This window comes from Aphis gossypii, chromosome 2 (assembly GCF_020184175.1).
Source record: "Aphis gossypii isolate Hap1 chromosome 2, ASM2018417v2, whole genome shotgun sequence".
NCBI classification, from domain to species: domain Eukaryota; kingdom Metazoa; phylum Arthropoda; class Insecta; order Hemiptera; family Aphididae; genus Aphis; species Aphis gossypii.
The window spans coordinates 23,627,969-23,652,542 of record NC_065531.1 but is presented as its reverse complement, the minus strand read 5'-3'; the positions used below and the strand labels follow the sequence as shown (position 1 = coordinate 23,652,542).

The window sequence follows — 24,574 nt, the reverse complement described above, 5'->3', positions numbered from 1 at the left end:
AAGAAGGGAATAATAATGTGATATAGTTAGGTAAGTATGATAGTAAGAACTATAAGAAGGTATAATGGTGAGAAGTATCGCCGAGATGGGTACTTATTGGTATTGGTCGAGAGCAAAATGAGGCATTTGCACCTCCCCGAAAAAATAATATTAACTTGTTATTTAATAAAAATTACCAGGATATTATTACTTAAGAGTTAAGATCTCAGACATCATTAATTACTTACCCAGTAAAAAACCACAAAAAAATCTTGTGTAAATTAATTGTTTTAGTAAGTAATAACTTTCAAGTATTCCTTGTTATAAAAAAAACCATAAAAGTATAGGTTATAAAAAACGTAACTTACTCTAGTCTCTAGTCACGTAAAATTAAACATTATAGGTACCACAAAGAAAGTTTTTGACGTTATCAGAATTTATAAGTGGCGGCTGGTGGATAACATTATTTAACAATTTAGTGAAATTCTGAAATAGGTTTCATTTTTAAATTGTAATCTTATGTAGTAATTGCCACTGAATGACATATCAGTATATCACATGTGTTAGTACTTCTAGAATTATACCTACCTAAGCTATTCACCTCTTAGTATTCATATAATTAAATAATAATAGGTAGGTAGGTACATACATATAGGAAAGTATATTTTATATATTACGTAATTTGTTTTACATTATAGTGAAATTATGATAATTGTTTTGATTTTTCTACACGAAAATAACTATTTATTTTTTTATTTTGAAAGTTGTTAACAATTTTTTGACGTATAAATTTATTATTTATAATATTTATTGTTATGGATTATTGTTAGATTAGATACATAATGAATCAAGATACATAATATTCAAGTAGTTATTTTAATTTGTGAATCGTGATATTTTTTTCATGATCTGTTGCACAGCTATACAGGCGAATGATTATTGAAATTAAACACAATAAAAAACATAAGTAATAATCATAACAATAATATTAATTATAATAACTGCAGAACGTCATAATCAAGTCATCATCATTTCCATTTTAAACGGATATTTACATAAAAAATTGCTTTTTTTTTTTTAACATAACACAATTTAAAAATAACTACCTATACTAAGTAGAATTATAAACATTTTATGAATGTATTTTTTAACGAATTTAACAAATAAAAAATTTACAAAATAATAGGTTATGCGTACACATACTGCCTTGGTTGGATGTTATTATACCAATTTTAGTAAAAGTATTAAATTAATAAATCAATATATAGTGGTAGGTACGTCAAATATCCACATTAACAAAATTCTTACATTACAAAATTTTAGTGAAAAAATGTATTTTTATTTTATATTATAAAATTTAAATTAATTATACTACTTACTTTTAACAATACATAATATATATTTATTTGACATATTATAATTATGATTTATGAACTATACATAAATACGTACAGTACATTAGTTTTATTTTTAATTATTATATACAGTTTTAAACTCATGAGTCATGTTCTTTGTATATTTTAGATTCTGTACGAAGTGATGAATGCGTATTGATTTTACAATGATGTGTGTGTTTTTTTTTTTTGTTTGCTTTTGTGTCTGTGTACAGCATAACAAGTCGAAATAATGCTTCAATTTCCAACTTTGGGGGGGTTTCCGATGGCAAAGTGAATATCCTTGGTGCATTAAAGAGGTTAAAAGTAAACATTTTCCAACAGTTTTCAAAAAAAAAGTGAAGGGAAAACGGGAATTTTTACGCAAAACCAGTTTTTGACCAAATCGATTTTTTTATATGGTTGTAACCCAAAAACTAATCACTGTAAATACTTAACATTTTCACCACATGTTTATATTATCGTTATTAATACATGACTAAATTTTCAAAATATTTTGATTTTTTGAGCTATTTATAGACCACTGAAATTTTCGATTTTTCTGAGAATTTTTTTTTGAAGTGTCGATAAACAAATTTTGGATGGTCAAAACAACTTGAAAATTTAGTAAAGTTTCCTTATAAGTTTTTCTTATTGTAGTTAAAAAAAATCAAAAATCGTTAGTCATAATTTATTTTATAAGCGTTTATAGTTCAAATTTTTACGAAATATGTTAAAATCACGAAAATTTGCAAGTAATTTTGTAGTTGAAAAATCATAAAATTGTTTATGTTTATAACTAAGGATTGAAAATACAACACTAAGTTTTCTATAAGTTTTCCTTCAAGTAGCTATAAAGAAAACTCGACGCATCATAATCATAGGAAAAATTTTAAGTGCGTTAGAATTTTAAATTTTTACTAAATAGCGTAACGACAACGATTTATCCTCAAGGATTTTAAATATTTGTTATAATTCAAAAAGTATAAGTCGTAGATACTTGAAAATTTCACCAGTTATTTAGATTGGTATTATAAGAATACACAAGCACAATTTTTTTTTTTATTAGCATTTGAAGTTCAAATGTTGACAAAAATTCGTCAAAATCATGAATATTTGTCAATTATTTTATATAGGTATCATAAGATCATCAGCGATACTCTACTATACTAATTTTACTAAGTTTACTAATGTATTAATACTTACTAGTTATTCACTCATTGTTTTTATTTTATAGTTACTTATTTATTAATATCAATGTATTATATATTATATATGGATTATTGGATCATGTATGGTTGCGATAAACCGGTTTGATATATTATTTAAAATACAAATTTTGATGTACCTACATGCTTTTGAAGTTTTCAAATTTATTTTAAAAATTTTATACTTGGACTTCATAAACCTTCTTATAGTGTCTTAAGTAAGTATTTAATATGAAATCGACGCCTTTAAAACATAATATAACTATAAAATACCTTAAACTATAGCCTATAGGTATACACAAAAGTTATGAAATGGTAATACAATGAGATACTAATTATTATTATTACTTATCCCGTATCCGTCAACGATTTGTTGGAATATTTTTAGGCTAAAAGTTATAAATTATATTAAATTATAATTGTTCATTGACTTTAGATAACAAATATATTTGTTTTTTGTAAGATTCATATAAAAATTGCATAAATGATAATAATAACGATAATTATAGTAATAATAATAAAAAGTTATTTCGTCATGTCGTTTATGGGCAAATCCAACAATGTTAAGTAAGTCGCGTCTCGTCAATTATATAATATTATACGTGCACAGTGCACAAACTATATACATGCGGTCTCATTGATGTGCGTAATTTTTTTGTTATTTGGTATCCACTTTATTATAGCGCGTTACATTGTTATTGTATTATATTCTACCATTATATTATACATATAACTACATAGTATATGTATACATACTGGTACCTCGGTTAATCCGTATCGTTATCGTACTGTTAAGTGTGTAATAAAGCTGGTAGAGTGTAGATAACGAAATCATAATACACAATATGTATAAGCATAAAATATCCGGGATGGATACATGCAGACATCATGCAGTGGGTTATCTATCTCTCATTAGTTAATATTTTAAAGTTAGGTCTGTAGCTTATTAGAGATTTTTTTTAAAAATATGTGAAGTACAAATTAATATATTCTCTATAGTTTACAATTAAGTTTTACAATTTATACATATCCACAATTTTGTAGGGTTTACGGGTTTTATGACTTTTTTAAGCTATTTATGTACATCGATGTATGACTGTTATGACTTTAGAGTATATTATAATATATAAACGGGGGACGAGGTGGCCGTGTGGTCTAAGGCGTCGGTTGCGGCGCAGCCGGTCGCTGGTTCGATCCGCGGTCACCGGGTGGCATTTTTCTTCGGGCAAGTCACGGTGTCCGGAGAATAAGTGCCGCCATCCCCCACCCCGGGGCATGGCAGAAACCTACGGGTGCCCCATTAGAAATTCTGCCACAACACACACACGTGTTTCTCCCTACCGTTCCCAACCTTACAGTAATAACCGATTAAAAACCTAATCCATCCCCAATGGCCTAAGTTGCCGCGGGTGTATTAAAAAAAAAAAAAAAAAAAAAAAAAAAATATATAAACGTGCATGTTTTGTGCCTATAGCAACTTTTTTTCAGATCTAGATTTATCATTCTATTCAGGTGATACTCATCAGTTGATGTATTCCTCTCTACCAAAAAAATAAACTTTTTACAGTCTAAATTATTTCTCAGAGATATTTCATAATAATAATTATATCAAAGTTTGATGATTATAGTCTTTCATGAAATTCGCTGAATATTATCTATAGAACCTATGTATAGTATGTACACTGTACACTCAGAAATTGTATTTTATAGGTTTTCATTAAACTCATCAGTCAATTACTCGATTTTACTGACTAGGTATATAAACATTTTCTGTTAGTACATTTTATATTGTATTTTTACATAAAATAGTATTTTATGATAAACTATTACGAATAAAAATTTATAACTCTAATATAATTACCAAATATTTTCAAGAACTTATCTAAACAAAAATAATTTAATTTAACTACCTTTTAAAATAAAAATTATCTAAACTGATTGAATCAGTGACTTAATAATATTGTTGATTTTAAATATTTTATAAGTCCCATTTTATTATTTTAATCAAAATTTAAGCTGAGAAAACATCTACTATAGTCAAAAATGGAGGAACATAATTAATAATCAGCTAGATATTTTTTCCCACGTTTAATTATTAGTTAATAAAATAGCCCATAAATCATAATTCACGATCAAACTTCAACTATATGTAAGCTATAAAAATGCTAATTTTTTTTTTATATAGTGATGATAAAATATTTATCATAGAGTTTGTTTGGTTCCGGTATAAACAAATATCATGCAAATTATTAAGTCACAGTCAATAAACACTGATCGATTTATTTTCTTGTACCTGCCAATGTAATCTTGTCCAAAACTCTTCCGTACAACCATGATAACATGAAATGCATGAATACAAATATGCGTATGCGATATATCCTTGCAAATATGTTTATAAGAAAAGAATATAAGTTATCACATATTATATAACACTATGACTATGATTTTCAAATGAAAATGATCGTTTATACGTTGTATATATATATATATTTATTATTTACATGTTACAGTTTCTGATTCATTGCGAGTATCTTTCCTAAAAATACCTATGTGATTCTAATACGATGAGTCATATTTTACAAGCATTCATGTGCATTATTACTGTCAGATGTTGGTAAATGACACAAAAGATTTGACTGAATAGGTATATTCCATTGATCTATCGAGTTTCTTTGAATTACAACCGTTAATAGATCATATTTTATCTATAGGTGCAAATAACATTTGATATATTTTTTTTTGGCGGGAGGGGGCTTGAAGCCCCATTATAAGAATATTAAAAAAGCTTAAAAAAATTAGGAAGATGTATTGAAATGTTTAGAGGGTTTAGGTCCTAAAACCTCATCTATATGGCAAATATTCAAATATTTTATTGATTTTCAGAAAAAAAAATTATTAACATAGTAATACATTTATAATGATTCATTATTTTTTCATTTTAATTTGTTGACCAGTAACAAATAAACACTTAATTTAATATTCTATAAAAAGTAAAAATAACTTCAAGGTCAAAATTTTGGACTCATTAAAAATATATAACATCTTAATTGTTCACAAAAAAAAAAAAAAAAAAAATACCTTAAAAACAAAAATAAATTATGTTTCAATAAACACGCTTATAAAACTTATGGCAAATGTAAGTCCCTACACAAAACCCTAGCAAGTCAAAAATACATAATATGAAAGTTCCTACGCTGTAAAAAAAAAAGGTATATATATATATAACATGTAAGTTTATATATGGTAAAAAAGGTTATGTATGTAGTATGTTAGTTCCTACACGGGGAATACATTTTAATATAATTATTCATAATTGTAAAAAAATATACCACATTTATATTACTGTTATGTTTTTCTATATTATATTATTTTTGTATTATAAATTTGATAACTTATAATAGGTATTATATAAAATATAGTATGGTTATTTTTACATAAGTACCTTTTTTACCATCTAAGAATTTACAAATCTCATTTTAAAATTCGTATAGAAATTTGCACATCATATATTATGTAGGAATTCACTTGTGTATTTTTTTGCCTGATTTTCTCGTGTAGGAACTTACGATTCTCCAAAGCTTTCTCACATATTTAACAATATTTAATTTTTTGTTCTAAAAGTGATCTTTATTACATGTTCAAATTATATATAAGTAAACATATTTCTGTTTAATTTAAACAAACATTTTAATACTTTTGTGGTAGATGAGCAGCCTCCACCAGTCCACCCTTCTTCCTCACGTTAAAAATTCATGTCAAAACATTTTTTAGCAAATTTGATTATTGTACTTATAGTATGTAGAATGTAGATGATGTTTTAAAATAAAATAAACAAAAAAACCAAAGTTATTTGAAGTATCTGTATAATTTGTATTGTCTCTTTAAAATATTAATTTGGATAAATTTAATTTTTACATTAAATAATTATAGATTTAAATATTAAATTTGCTTATTGAAAATTAAAAATATATAATCATTTAAAAATATTGCATATAATACACTCATATTATACATACAATATACATATTACATTATTAATCATGATGTGTTACTTATTTGTGATGAAGGAACAAATAATTTTCTATTAACTTTTAATATTTTTTATTTAACAACAAAGAAAATCACTCTAACCTAATTTTAATTATTAACTATTGTGTTTACACATCTATAATTGTAACTAATGTAAACATTTTCATTTTTAGTATAGTTTATAAACTCGTTAAAATTAACATTTTTTAAGTACAATTGAAAGTATTTTTAAATATGTAATATTTGCTATTGTATATTTACAAAAAAATAATTCTATAAATCCAAAAATGTATGTGATTAAAAAATCTATTAACTTATTATTTATTATTGTTTATATTTCACTTAGCTAAATCAGGTCAATGATTATATCGGATATCCTAACATCTTCTTGTGAGGTGAGTTGATATTTTTTATTTTATAGAAAAACTGTAAACAGAAACCATAAAACCGCATGCAGTAATAAAGTCTAAATGCATGCTTAAGGTGGGAGTAAAGTGAAAGAATCGTTAGTTGTTATAGATGTTACCGTTAGCCGGTTAACTCAAACGTACCTCGGCAGTATCGCGACCGAAACCACCGGTAGGTAGACGTGCGGTTAGTGTTACTTAAATTTATCGATTTTTGATAATTATTTAATAATCAAACAAAGTGAATTTTATTATATTTTTCAATAAGTAACTAAATACGTTCATTAATATTTTAGTGAATAATAATTGTGCTTAAAGTATTTAGTTCGCTATAATATACGATTTTAGCAATTATGAGTTCGCCCCCCGGTGCTTAATTTGGAAAATACTTTAAAAGGTAAATGTTTTTTCTTCTATCATTTAAAACTAATGAATGTCTATAGAGCATCAGCTGATTAGCAACTAATGATTAGATTTCAAATATAAAGACTATAAGAAATCAAAACAATTATTACCTATACTAATCTTATTTGCATTTATTTTACTCGTATATAAGTACTTTACGGAATCCTGAATAATAGAAATCCATTTTTTACTTATTTTTTGACTAACGACTTGTCGGCTGATAATTTATAACAAATTGAAAAATAAATATACATTTTCAGGATGCCACACTTGCATTTATTGTCTATTTATATTTGTCATAACTATTACAACTTTACAAGCGCATAAAAAACCACGCATTTACGTTCAGAAGTTAACGTTTTAATTTTACAAATTTATTGTATTATGATCTTTTTAAAAATATTTTATTCATAATACTCTTTAAACTTGAAAAATCGAAAAAAGGTCTCGGAGAAAAAGAGCTAGGTGCCTAAATAATGATTAATGAATACCTCATTGTTGTTACTTTTAAATTGTATGATAGGTAGTTATTTTAACCCTGTAATAATCTGAGCTCTCATTTCCTAAGCGTTTTGTCACAAATGTATTACAATAAAAATGATGATAATTGATACCTATCTAAAAAAAAAAAAAAATTAAAAATGGTGTTAATTATTTATTTGTGTAAGGATTTAAGGAAAGAAGATAAAAAGTTTAAAATGCTTCTATACATTTGTTTACCCATTGCGCTACTAATTTCGTGTGATTACATAAAACAATTTAATATTTTTTTTTGTGAATTGAATACATTTAATAAAATAAACATTAAAGATTAATATTTCTTACCACAATAATTATTATTACCCATTATTATTCCTCACAATACTTATTCAGCAATAAGACTTCATATATTTTTTCCCTGAACTAATAATTTATTTTATACATATACTTAGACAATCAAATCACGATTTAACTGTATTAAAATTAATTAGAATATAACAAATTTAATGCCAAATGTAGAGCATATTTTTATAATTATTGAGTTTCCTACAGAAACATGTAAGCTAAATTATTTGAACTATGTTAAATAAAGCAAAATAATTGTTTCGGTGAACATTTTTTTTTAAATCGATACGGTTGCCAATTAATAGCTGATGATTAAATCAACTATAGAAAAGCTATTTTTTTTATATACGAAAGCAATCTTTAAATTGCATTAAACTCTCTTAACAGAAATATTGTTTTCAATTCAACTAAAACGATGTCACTATTTTAATGTAATTAGAAAATACAAAAGCGGTGAGAGCATGATAAATTAATTAAAAAAAAAAAAAAAATTAAAACTCAACAAACATATTTTGTAGGTATATCTATTTGCTTAAATGAATAATGATACTTTTTAACAATAATATTTAATGGTTTCAATTCCAACAAATAAAAATTATAGTAAAACTGTAAACAGATAAAATATTTAACAATACAGTTGGGATTAACTTGCCCGTTATAAGTTAATTGATACCAGGAGTAAACATAATTATAATACTTCATCTAAACAATAAATAATATGTTTAATATTTTTAAATCAACAAATTATGTACATAAATAAACTATGTAAACTACTATTATAATAAAAAAACATGTTCTATGTAAATAAAATTGTTTTTGTTTTTATTATATATATTATAAATACTTACAAATTAAACTTGAAGTAGATGAACTAGGATTAAGATCTGATGAATCTGAAATATTACCAATGTTTGATCATTTTTTAGATAAAAAATTAAAATATAATTACAATAAAGAGAGAAAATAATAATAATAATGGAAAATTGTACAAAAAATGTGATATTTATAGGCTTATAGCCATCGACATTTTCTTTTTATAAAAATTCATGGTTAAAAATGTTATGTAACTGTCAAATAAAAATTGCTATTTAAAAATAAAGTTATTTTTTTGTTTAAAATTTTTAATAATTTTCATGTTTTTTTCTTTCGTTTCCGTTTTTCAGCGTCACAAATTTTTTTTTGTCCTTTATAATAATGTCAGTACTAGTATCTGGATTATTTTTATAATATTTTAGAATCCCTATAACAAATAAACAATATAATGTTTATATAAATGTTATAATTGATATACGTTATTAAAAAAAAAAAAAAACCACAAGAAAAATATTTTAAATTAGTATAAGTAATTTTTAATAAACGTTTTTCTCATTTTTACATACCTACATGTTGCTATGTATATTATGTTTATTTTATGTATCTACATTTGATTTTAATTTATACTTTCTAGTATTGGAGGATTATAAATATTTTTGTAGCAAAGCTCCATGAAAATAAAAAATCAAACGTAGAAATACTATCTACACTAATTATAAATAATAATAGTTGTACTACGTTATTGTGAAGCCCGTCCGTGGCGGCGGAGTGATTCCTTACGTTTACATAGGTTTTAACGCCTCCTGCGTTATTATAGGTCGAGATCGAGACAGGTTAATAAAACTCTCCCTGCGTTAACCTCTCGCGGCTAACCTCGATTTTTCGCGTATTAGTTTCAATTGTAGAATAAGATGAAAATAAAATATAATCATAAACTCATTATTATTGTCATGGCTGTATACCAAGGAAAACATCAAATAGCATATAATAGTTCCATTTATTATACACATGAATACGCGATAGCTAGCTACAAGTAGGCAAGTATATGGCTCATCGGATAAAGATCAACAGACGTATATTATTTTTAAATTACGTATATCAATGATAAAAAATACCATATCAGACCCTTTTGTTTTTTTTTAGAAATGCAACGAACCACGAAGGTCGTGTTCCCTACACGTGTCAACCCGATTATATTCTATTGTCTAATTTGTACACATTACTGTAGAACATTACTTAAATGTGTGAAATTGCCGTCTTCATATTGTCTATGTATCATATACGATGTAAATTCGGTGGACAATTAATCTGTGTACTGCATGTGGTGAAATAAGCAATAGGGTTGAGGCTAGAATTTAAATCGGTGTTGAATATAGTTAAAATCTCAATAACGGGGAAGGCTTACGAAATAAGCATGGCTATTAATTGTTGTTTTCATAAATAAATAAATAAATAAAAAATTAAATAAATAATTATAATATAATAGACTATTAATTATATTTGTATTCCACATTTTTTTTTTTTTATAAAGAGTTACCATTGATCAATAAATTAATCAATTAATGAATATGTTACTGCCTTTCTAGCATCGATTAATTAATATACTAGTATATTGAATCTATGCTTTCTGGTGACTACAACGCTAAGAGAAGACATTTAACTAGGTACTGTTATTTTGATACAGATAATAAGTTTTGTAAACATTTTTAAACTTTTGTTAAATGTTGGATATTATGAAAATACTATTTTATAAGTTTCTAACTTAAGTGAAATTTTTATTAACTATATACTTGGTAATTACTAAATGCATAACTTTATCAACGCATTGCAATCGAATGTAATACTATCTACTTTAAAAATTAATGAGGATTAAGGAGTATAAGAGTTAAACATATAATAAAATAGTTTATATTAAAAAATGCGAGTAAACTGCATGTAAATTTATCATTGTTTGATGTTTTCTACGTAATATTTAAATAAATTGGTATCAACACTCAGGATCTAAATATTTTTAAATTATTTGGTATTTAATTTCTAACTAATACTTAACGTAGGTGAGAATAAAACGTATAACTGATGAAAAAAAAAATACAATAATAGTATACATTTTCAGCAAATAATTCATATAATATATAGTATATAAATAGCAAATACATATCTATATTTTTATCGTACCATAAATGATGACCATATAATATTATAATAATAACTATATACATATTATACAAATCGATGTATTGTATATAAATAGATATATAACATTATACATATAGTACCTATAAAACGTATTTATCAAAACTTATGTATAAAATTGTGAAACTAAAAAAATCGTAGATATAGTGGAGGAATTCTCGGTCCATTGACATTATCAAAACGCATACTGCAGAGTCCTGCGGAAATATATATAATTATATGTAGGTATATATATATATAAAAACTATAATAATATAATAGTACAGAATGAATTACTGTCATACAAATGTTAACCGAAGTTTTTCGCCTGTTAACTAGTTTTAGAATTCCAAATGTTCAAGCCTAAAAAAAAAATCGTCACGTACCACTATTATAAACGTATTAACCATTACAAAATCATCTACGCATGCAGTGCGTTGTCCCCATTGCAAATAGTTATACCTTAATACCTTATACCTTTATGGCTATATAAAATATTATATATCAATAAATGTAATATTACTTACACTACCTACAGTGTATAGACATACATGTAATACGTATTACCTATATAATTTGTATGTTAAGTATTCAATATGCGTTCCAAAATCTGTCAGTGGCACGCGCGAGAGGAAATGCATAATATTATACATCAGACGAAGGTACTATTGGTGTAGGTATAATGTTATATTAATTATTTAGTCTATGCTACAGACGTAGTTAATATATCAAAATATTAATGGCTCTTCGTCATAATAATATTATTACAGAGAGGTCGAGAAAGAGCGCAAATCTTTTAACACCGATAAAAATAAAAATACTCTATATTATTATCTGCGCCCGCAATAATAGATTTATGCGTGCGACGCGTTACGTTCATTGAATGAACATCCGCACTTTCTTCCGCGTGGTAAATATAATCGTGATTCGTGATGGTGCCTTAGCCTCTTTAGTGCATTTTAAATCACATCAATTGATGTCAATAGGTTAACAACGGATTAATAAAACAATTGTTTATTTTATTCTTTTGAAGGATCTGATAATAAGTATTGTAGATATGGTGCATACTATTTTTTTCGATATTGGATAAAAATTAAAAAAATTATAGGTAATTATAGGTAATCAATAATCATATAATAAATTGATATTAATATATTATTACTAAGAGTAAAACATCAAAATATCTTATGGAGTATGCTTTATTTTACAACTAATATAACTATAACTCTGCAGCAGAATCGAGAGCTGCAAACAATATATATAGGTATAAATCAGGGGCGGTTTTTAGGGGGGGCATAATTTATTATGTAGCCGTGTAATTAATATTAAATACCTATATTAATAATCAATATTTATTTTATTGTTTGTATTTTATGGTGAGTACTTTTTCAATAAATGTATTTATGTACTTATATACAATATGGCGAGGAATAATTTATTTAAAAATACGCAATTCATGTCATAAAAAAAAAAAAAAAAATGAAATCCATTAAATGACATTATTTTATTTTAAATTACTTTTTTTGATTATTCATTCTTTTTATAAAGATTTAGAGTTTTTTATTTCTTTCTTGTTTGTTTCGTCAACAATAATTTTAATTAACGTATGAAATGAATACATATAATATGTATTATATAATTTAATTAACATTTGCCTATAGCACATTTATATTATATTTGTTTCGTTTAAATTTTAAACAGAATTGTGGAAAAATTAAACTTTTTATAGACTTTTCTAATATTAAAATCTACTACAAATTAATGAAAGTGAAAAATATATAATAGCCATTTAAAATAATACAATTAGGTATAATATAATAGTAGGTAAATTAATTTATTTTTAATGTGAAAAATATTTAATTGAAGAAATATGATAATTTATAATAGATTTAATGTACCTATAGTACCTGTACCATAAATAAATCACTTTTTTCTAATCATTCTAAACTATTTAAAATATCATACACTTTAAATTATTAGGATATTTAATATTATATGTACTATCATAAATAAAATATAATATAATGACTCCTTCTTTAAGTTACGCATTTTATTAATTTTGTATATTATTATGGTTATTAAAAATGTAATGTACAAATAAAGGCATCATGTTATACACGCGTCTTACCACTTACTAGGTCCACACCTATAAATCACAATTCCCTAAAGCCATAATGTTTCACAGTACTCCTACGCCTGCATGATCCGCCTTCTTTTAGTTGTATTTGAACTTGACCTTTAATTAATTGCGTGCTCTGAGACTATCAAAAATGTAGCTTTTTATGTATATATACATCATTATTTCATATATAATATATTCACTCGAGGTATATGACTTAAGATAGAAATTTTAGTTCTTGAACTTTATTCACTTGACTTCTGAACTTTTATCGTGAAACATTAATAAACATGTTTCTTATAAAAAATAATGTATACATTATAGAGAAATTTTATTTTGCAAGTATTTTTTTCAAATATTTAAATGTTTTTGGAAATGCATTCCGTGTTTTGAAAATTATACTCTTATTAGGTAAGTACTTAAATATTGGTCAATGGTCAATACTATAAATTGTAAGTGTAGTGTAAATATTGTAGTTTTTAAATAAAATATATATTACAACGATTTTTAAATAAACCTAATTTTTATATTTTCGGAACAATTCATACTATTTTATCGCATTACTGAATACTGTAAATAATGTAAATAATAATACGTAGTCGATACTAATCTCACTTTACTAGTCTAATATTCTTATTATCATCATTAATTGTGTCAACATAGGCCATATAATTACAAATATCTGTATTTTTAAAAACAATTTCAAGAATAATTAAATAAATGCTAAATATTTAATTAAAGGCAAATACATTTGAGATTCATTAATTAAGTTACGTATTTTCAAAAATTTTGTATGCAAATATATTTTTATATTTAGGTAAAGGAAAATAATATATAGTACTTTATATTTTGAAACGACAATTTTTAATTTTAAAAAGTGGTAATTCTGTAGAGTTTTCACCTAAAGTAGAAATCAAAAAACCAAAATCGCTAAATTTCATTTCCCCAAGGATGAAGAAATACTCAATTTATATACGATATAACTAATGCTCAACACTTGAATCCTACCACAATCAAACAAGTGTACCGAATTTACAACGAATGAAAAAATATGTTTTTCTAAATCGAAGCCCAAATTGCGATACAAAGTGGACCAGCCTGGCCATTGGTAGAGAAGAAGCGGTAGTGAACTAATATTTCCGGTACGTTAACCTCTGACAATATAATAAAGATAATTTTTATTTTCAAATCAACCGGAAATAAGATATTTATCAAAATCTTCTTGTTTGGATATCAAATGAGAAACTATAGACGCTGAACTTATGAATAAAGTCAAGTTTTTTTCTATAATATCTAAACATTCAATTAATTCTTTGACAAGTTATAATCACCTATTAAGTTGCCCTAAGGAACGAAAGTGAAGTGAAATTTTCATATGTTATATATTTTTAGATAATAATTATTTGGTAGTTATACGCCTTATACCTACATAATATTTTCACTAAATTTTATAATAGGTAGGTAAGTTATTTACAGCTAATACATTGAATTACGTTATTTATGGTATAGCTATACAGACTATTATATAATTAAATCCATTAGTAAGTTAGAATTGTATGAGTAAGTAGATTATTATTATTTACTGGAATAAAACTTCCAAGATATAAACTTATTTTAACGTATAACATTAAATATAATGAAGTACATATGTATAAACTATAAATAGTAATTTAACTTTTATACATATAAAACATATAATTTAATACGCCTTAAATTGTGAATGAAATATAAACAAATAGAAATATTGTAATTTATTTTTTAATATAAAAATAAAATTTCACTCTTCGTCATAAATCTATATAATTATAAATTAATTAAGTTTAATGTCAATATTATGTTACAATTAGTAATAAAAAAAAAAATTAAACTTCATACAATTACATCAAAAACTCAACTACTCTATAATATAGTGTATTAATTATCGATAATTATTAGTCAACCTATATAGGAGTGGAAATAATTTAGCTATATGATATAGTATTGCAGTTACAGTGCACATTGCACTCTACACGTACATTGAATTTAGCAAAACTTTATTTATTCCCGCAGATTATGATAATAAAATAAAGCAATAATACATAAAATACAATTTTATAAATAATTTATCAATATAGAGTAAATCGTAATGGAACAGTAACTGTTCAACAATTCAACTGTCCTTGGTGTTATTATTTTAACTGGCTGCAGTAATGCCGTAATGCAGTTATATTCAAATTAGATATTCGTTATAGTAAATTCGTTTAAGTTCGACATCATTAGTCACAAATAAACATTGAATAAATTAAAGATAATTTTACAGATATAATATATCCTACTACATAAGAAATTGTACAAATTCTTAAAAATTATTATTTGCTTAATAGGTACTATGTTTATTTTTGTGTTGAAATACTTGAAATTATTTATATATGTATAATATATTTGATAACATAATGCTAATATCAAGTAATATGATTTATTCAGATACTGAAAACGTGAATTATATTTTTTTCATTCTATTTTACTTGCATGAACTCCATTTGTTTGTAATGTTATAGTTACTTCGTGCAACTGTGTCGTGTTCCTTTCGCCAATCTCGTTTTATCAAGGTCCTTTAGTATTTTTCGTAGAGGACCACAATAAAATACCTGACATTTATTTGTTACAATAATAAGACTGTAGTGAACCATATTGTCCATATTAAATAACGCTATACACTTATATATTGTAATAATGTAATTATGTTGATTACCAACAATAATATACGATCATAATATATTTAATTCTACAAAGTTGGGTACTATAAAAAAATATAGGTCTTGATTGTCTTACCATCAGGCATGATTTAATAGATAAAATGTATGTTTATGATATTTTAAATAACTATATCAACTGACAACTTCCCAGCTAATTTAAAGTTAATTGGATTTAGAATCCTTAGTAGAATACGCGAGTATTGAGTAACTTTGATTTTTTTATATAGTATACCTAAATTTAAAACAAATTGTGATTATAATTCATTTTTTCTCAAGAGTTCTTTTAAACTCGAATAAACTTTCCAATCTTAGATTTTTTTTGTTCTATCTCACCAAATCTTTAAAGCTAAAACAATGTTATTTTTAAAACATGACATATACATACCTATTTTATATTTTGTTTTCATATGATATTTTTTTTTCTTGTCTTTTTGTTAGTTGTATTTATACTATCATCAATACGTCTATTAATTTCCATAAGTCAATAAATATGTAATATTTTGTTAAATACTTAAATGAATTAATGAGTTTATGCCCGTTGAATAATTTAAATAAATAATTAATATCTACATTAATACATATGATATGCTAAAAAGATACTATGTAGAAAAATATTATGTTATAACTTTATAATTTATAAGACCTACTCTACTATAGACGTTTACTTGTTGATAATTACTAACTTTCTTTTGACCATATTAAAAAAAAAAATTTATTTAATTTCTTAAAAATGATTTCTTGGGTATAAAGTATAAATTATAAATATATATTACAGTAAAACGACTAATATCTCGATTATCTGTTCCTCTCTCATCTACCAACTCCTGTTATACGTCTACCGCATCGTCATAATGGTATCGTGAATTATAAATAAAATATTTCATGCCCGTACTACCTATAAATAAAATGTATTGATTGATGCGAAAAACAAAATGAAGACGATTTTTCGAGTAATTTAAAAAATAAAAATTAATAAATGAAAAGAGCCCGGAATTCGATAAAATTATTTTATCATGAACATTGCACATTAACACGTATAATGTTAAAATTAATACAAAAAAAAATCATAAATTTAAAATTAATACTTCTCTTTTACCAGTCTTATTCAATTATACATTACTTTCTTGGTTTCGTTATAGACGGTTAATTGAGGTTTTACTATATTATCTTCAGATGCCTTAAAATATATGCTTCTTGAAACTAGATATTTTACTTACACGTGTTATAAGTATATGATACATAAGACGAGTGCATTACTCTATCTTTATACCCAAACTCAGTAAACTTTCTGTTAAAAAAATTAATATTTCAGATTCCGCTTAGTGATTATAAAGATTATTACAATTAACACAACATAACCAAATGGCTAATGTTAAAAATTGGGAAAAGTATATTAAGATGTTTAAATTCTGAAATATATTGGTACAACTGTTATTTAATATCACGGAGGTTTTAAATGCATTAATTGAGTAATTGACGTAAAATTTAATTAATAATTATTAAAGATTTTGTATTATAAATTATAACGAATAACAATGTTATAGGTAATATTTATTATTATTATTATTGTTATATATTATTTACGAAATTTGAAAAATGTCATTAAAATAAAAATTATAAATATGAAACAAATATTAAAAATTTGAAAAATAAACTAATAATTGTAAGTACAAACACAATATTATTCACTATTATCTGTTTATTATCGGCAAATTAAAAGTTATTAAAAGTCGCAACAAAAATTAACATTCGCATGTAATCAAACTTTAATTGGTTAGATAGAAATGTATACTTATATTTGTTGTATTTCCGTACTTATAAGGCTAATTGTTAGAAGTTAATATGTGTTTGAGTACAATCGAAACAATCAAATATAGAAGTTGATGACTGTAAATAATTATAAAGTATAAAAACAAAAAATTATGTGAGAACATTTTTAAGAGGTAATAATACATTTTTAAATATACGAGTATATTTATTTTATTTAATAATTAGTTAGAAGTTGTACTTGAACTTGCACTTGGTATCTATACTTAAGAAGTTTAAGTCCTATGTTTTTAACTTTTGGTATGACCAAGTTCTTTCAATGCCTTATCCATTTTATCCTGTATTTGAATTTTAGTTCTCAAATGTAGGTATACTAGCTTACTCATTTTAAACACTAACACAGTAACATTAGATATGCATTATGAATCCTCTTGAGGCATTCTTATAAACCTATTTACCTATGTTACATAATATAAATAATATGTGTTTTTAATGTAGCTGTTTATTAGACATTAGTGTTTATATTGTTATTACTTATTTGTGCCGAACGGAATATAATTATTTTTTGAGTACTTACCAACATAATATTACTCGTATTTATTTAATTTTAAGCTGTTATTCATTTAAAACCTACTAAACTTAAATCTATAGAAAAGTAAAACTTAATTTAACGACTTTTGAGACATTTAATTAAAAATTCAAAAGCCTAAAGATAAAAATAATATTTGACTAAAGTACTTTAATATATAATATACGTATATTATATATTATTAATTTGCATACCTATAATTATTACTTTAATAATTGATGAGCTTTTATTGTTTATTAGATATAAGTCATAAGATATATTCTGAAATTATAGATACCTATCTATTTTTATGTATGCCCTCTAGCTACAAGTCTGAATCAACAATACAACTGGGCAAAGTGTACTCATACATACGAGTACCTACCAAACTCATTTTTTACACAAATTAATAAAACAAAAATTAATTTGCTTAATTATCTAGCGATGAAATCAATATTATTCAATGTGTAGATATATTATTATACTAATCGAAATTGTCAATGAAAATTTAAGACTTAAGTCAGTACAATCTACTTATTTTCGAAAATTGAACTATTATTCATTTTACAAAATTGTAATTTTTTTTTAACAAAAAAATGTACAATTAATTTTTTTATTATTTTTATTACAAAAAAATATATATAACCTATGTAAGTATTAAGTACTGTTATAGAAGTTATTACAAAATGTTAATTTTAATCATTCAGTCGCAGTCATATTAATATGTATAAAATATAATACATACAATTTCAAATTAATAAGATTTCATACTTCCAATTTTATTATTGTAAAAATATGTAAAAAAAATATGGACTTAAAATATTATCCGTATATACCTACAACTATTTTAACAAGAAACTAGATTCGTTTACGTTATATCCACATATCTATATCGGGCATCGGCTACCTATACTATAAATAAACTGATAAAAAAAATTGTTTATAGTACAAATTTGTACAAGCTTACACTAAAATACATTTTGAGTAGGTTAGGTCAACAACACTAAAATATCGCCCACGTGAAAAATCTTTTCGAAGGAAGTCGAATTATTAATGGTTATAGGTAAAGTCCATTCAACTATAGTCCACCTAAACAAAACAATAAAATGTATTGACCGCGCGATTTGAATATTTTACTAGTACAAATGTAATTACCATAACATATGGTCGTATACCTACTATATTCATAGTACATTTTTTTGGTATATTTTATATATGCAACTCATATTTGCGATATTACTTTAAAATAAAAATTTAACTAAGTATAAAATGGTACCTTATTGTATATAATATATAAAGCGTTTTATAGGAATTAAAATGTTCATTAGTAAAATAAATTTTATATATTTTTTGAAATCAACAAAAAAATAATATCAATGTACCTATATAAGTAATATAATATAAATTATTTATGTAGTAGCAGGTATACCTATATAATATATAAACTGGCTAGTATTACTTTCGCGCGTTGTCTATTCTTTTACAGTTTTCTAAAACAATTGTATTTTAATTACTAAATAATTAGCATTTCTTACCGTGGGATACTTAATTTATATATTTTAATTGAAAATGATGGACGTATTCATTTTAAAATCACAAGATTGAACTGAAATGTGATTTTAAAAAGAAAATTTAATTTAGGTACCTATTAGCATATTATGCGCTCATAATATATATATTATATTATATGCTAATACCTATAGGTATTAATAGTTTTTGCTTTTTAGTTATTTTGTTTAATTTAGTTAGGTTAGGTTAGGTTAAACTTTAATTTTAAGTTATTTCAACCTTATATTTTATTAAACATTTGAAAAAATAGTTACAAATAATAACAACATAATATGTTGTTTAAATTTTAAATGTTTAAAGATGTTTGGTTTGGATATTATAAATGAAAGTAGTAGATAACCTAATAAACAACATTCAAAATTGATTAAATTGAACTAAATCAAATACATTGAAACAAGTAAAATTACAATACATCAGTATGTGATTAATGTAAAAGTGGTGTAAGAAATGCTTAGAAAAAGAAAAGTTCTACAAAAAAATATTGTGTTCCCGTTTCCGTCTATTAAGTTATCGAAAATTTAACTTAATATAGGTAGTAACTCTTAATAGTACTATATTATATAACTAATCAATATTACAAAATGATTCAGTGACTCACTTTAACACGTTTTATTTTAAAGTTTTTTTTTTTTTAAATAAGTAATAACTAATAACTATTACTATATCAGTTTACTTCGTTAGTTGTTCATTTATAAAAATTTGATCAGCTTGATAAAATATGCTAAGTAAAATTAAATATAAGAATATTTTTTATCTACAAAATCTGCAGTAAACCTAAATATATAATTTTTAAAAACGTATTTTTATTATTATCTAATGTTTAATATACATACGTATATGTGAATTACCTAAACTTGGCCATTACATTATTATGTACCAGGGGTGGCCAACTTGCAGCTCGAAAGTAGCTTGTGGCTGGTTTATAAAATCAAAATTTACTTATTATTGTTATGAATTTTAATTTTTTTTTGTAACTGTTTATAACAATTTATCAGATTATATAAAATGTATTTATAAACATTTTGGCTCTTGTCATAATTGTATTCGTCCATGTAGCTTGCGAACATTAATGTTGGTCACCCTTGTTATATATACAATAATATAATATATATTTTTTTTCTACTACACGATCCACTATTAAATTAATAATTGAACGCTTGAATTGGAACTACGAGTACATTATTCAAGGTGAACACGTTTTTAATTTTTATACATTTATTGAGACTCGTTTCAAGTGTCATAAAACCACTCTGGCTCGATTGCGGAAACAATATCCACAATTAACAACTTATTGTCAAAATAATATTTAGAGAATTATATAATAGGTATATTCTAAAAATGAAAACATTAAATATTTTAAATTGATGTAGGTATACATCACACACAAAATTATTTCGAATTTATCAGCTTATATTTATTTATTTTATTTTTGACAAAATTAGCAATACCAACATTTTTTTTTAAAAACTCTAATAATTAATTGAAAATTTTAAATTATAAAGTTTATCGCCTAACCATATAATTTATTAGATACTAATTTATTCAAGCTTGATATTTTTATCAAGCTATAATTTTTATTTTAGTACATTATGTTATTTGGTATATAAATATATTATATTATAAAAATATTCGTTAACATCCCATGGGCCAATATCTCATTTCTTCTGTCAGCCATACAGGTAAATATTCAAATTTAAATAACTGTATATACACAGTTACATTAATCTTTTAACAAAGTTAATAAAAAACGTGTTCATTATTATGTACCTTGTACAGTTGTACCTGTTTTTATCATTAATAAACGTAGAATTAAAGAACATTATTGCGAGGTCATCATCGCTATTTCAGTTATCTTCATTAAGATCGTTGATCGACCAACAGACAGTATATTATAATATTTGAGATTTAGCACCCACTAAAACTGGCAAAATCCATTATCATTACTGGGCTACAGCTACGGTCTGTTGATTATTTGTAATGAATAAAATATAATTAAGAAAAATAAGAATAGGTGCATTAAAAAAAATTGAAAACATGATGACATTCAAATTTGTTTAGTCAATTCGAACATTTGTTTTAATATTAATTTGAATCGGAATCTTAAATTTAACCTATGAATACATCACTTATTCTGTATATAGAAACAAAAATCGAGGCTGTAGGTACTAAACAAATATTTGAAAGGTCTTTTTCTGGTACATTTTAACCCTTTACACATCCCTCTTCAATATTTTTACCTCTGCATCAAATGTTCCATGATCTGATAAAATACTTTTATAAAGTTTTTAGGCACTTTGTTAATTCTTGTAAATCAATAGTAACATAGTATTATTTATATACGCTGCGATAAGAAATTGTAATTTAGTCATAATATGATGGTGATTAGTAAATCGCACTTTACATTGGCATGTAAAGAAATACAGAATTTGCAAAATTTAATTTATTTATTAATTTATAATTTAATAATAACAAAAATATTTCTACTTTTAAAAATTTCGGGGGAGGGGGGGGGGGGTCCGGACCCCTGGACCATATCCCTAGTTACGACCTTGCCTTGGACAGCTGCTCTGCAGACATATTATGATAGTATATTACATATCTGATAATGTAGACTAGTGCAGTATAAGATATTATAGTAATAGTTTACCTATACCTACTGCAGAACTCACGCGAGAGACCGTTTTGCGGAAACCACAAATAAGCCTCGGCCGCGACCGCGGTGGCTGCAGTCGCTCGGTGAAAGCGCACGCTTATAAGTTATAATAATAATATTATAATATTATTTTGCGACCGCGTTTATAAAGTATACACTATTAAGAAAATCGCTTCCAGACACGGTTACTACGAAATATATACATATTATAACGATATACTATTCATTACGGGGAGTTCAGAGAAACAATAGAAGTTCGCAACGTCCGTGATGATGGGAAGAGACGACACCGCAGCCCTACGATGGGTGTTACGCGCACGTCTATTGTACCGAAACAGTCGGCAATCATCCACGCCATATAATACGTCGTACATATACAACGCTTTATATGTATAATGTTATATTATAAATTTATAGTATATTAATATGTATATATATTATTACAATCACGTTACCATTATTATTATATAGAAAGTGCGTATCGCGCGCTGTTTGTTTTTCACCTCGTCGAGCCTGGCATACTTGTCTTACCTGTCTCGTATGTAATTAACGTGTAACTTTTTTTTCAACGGTATAATACCGTCGTCGTCGTCGTCGTCGTTGTGTATACGAATTATATATATCGCCCATTATACCTATACGTATAATATTTATTATTTTAATATCTATATGACTGTACGCATACAATTATGTCTTTAAAAAATAACTATTCACGCACATAATACGATTGGTCATATTATATATGTTATATTAATGTATTGAAATATATACCATTATATACTGTCATCATACTCCATACAAATATGCGTAGATAGTGTGTATATACCTAAATGTAGTGGAGTAATTGGGTAAAAAAATTATGGGGAGGTGTCAAACAGTTTACCAAAATCAAAGTAATATCCAAAAATTATTTATTTTTACACAAGTGTTAGGACTTACTTTATGGCTTAGAAAAAAATCGTTGGTACCTACCTACACCCCGTATCGTTGACAATATGTCGATATTATACTTATATAATACGAGGAACGTGAAATACCTAAATGTACTTATTTTAGACATATGCAATAATTTGAGAAAAAAATTATCTCATAAATGTATTTTAAATACATTTATTATTTATTTTAAAAGATTTAAAGATTTCTACTGTTGGAATATCTGTGGGCGACCGGGCAAGGGAAGTACAAGATGATACCAGCTCTGTCACAACAATTTTACAAAGGCAAGTGCCCCCTCCAAAATTACACTTTGCGTAATACACAAATATCTAAACACTATTATTTACACATATACATTTTTAAGCCACCGCGAAACGTACGATAGATATTATGTCCGAGACATCGCGGGGTGTCCGGTAGTCGTGCGTGACACACAACATCAATTTTGTTAAGTAAATAATAATATGTAAACAGGCTGATTTGATTAGCGAAACGCTGTACAGGGTGCACCGCACAGGTAGCTAGTTTAATTATCTCATTATATACGTCGTTACGTAATGTTTTGTGAACGAGCCGATTTCGACAGGAACTAATATTAATAACAATAACGTTTTTTATTACGACAGCGCATAAGTGTGCATAGCATGCGGAGCGACTAAACATCGGTAGAGTCGGAACCCCAATTTGTTCTTATTAATATTCTGTCGGTCGATTGAAACAGTCACAATTGGAAATAAGATCAGCGTCTCTGAGCACGTTTTTTTATACTTACTTATGTGCAGCAGGATAATGGTATAGACTCTTACAAAAGAGTATGTGATCATTAATCTCTTACACAGACATAGTAACGTTGACTCCTATACAAGCTCTTATTAAAAAGAAAGCTTGAAAAAAAAATAATTTCTAAAAGACAGTCTTATTATTTTCATAAAAATATCAATTTTTAATAATATTATGAGATGCATTATTACATAATATTCAAAAACCTAATCAGTTACATGTGCAGTTAACAAAAT

The 24,574-nt window shown here is 25.1% G+C and overlaps 1 protein-coding gene across 1 annotated transcript in view; it reads left to right on the top strand.

Moving 5' to 3' along the window:
• Positions 1–7,135: 7,135 nt before the first annotated feature.
• The window catches only part of LOC114130703 (uncharacterized), a 28,547-nt gene continuing 11,108 nt past the window's right edge, over positions 7,136–24,574 (top strand). The window contains exon 1 of the mRNA XM_027995732.2: positions 7,136–7,393. The gene's annotated coding sequence lies outside the window, so the exon portion shown is untranslated. The remainder of the gene's footprint in view (positions 7,394–24,574) is intronic.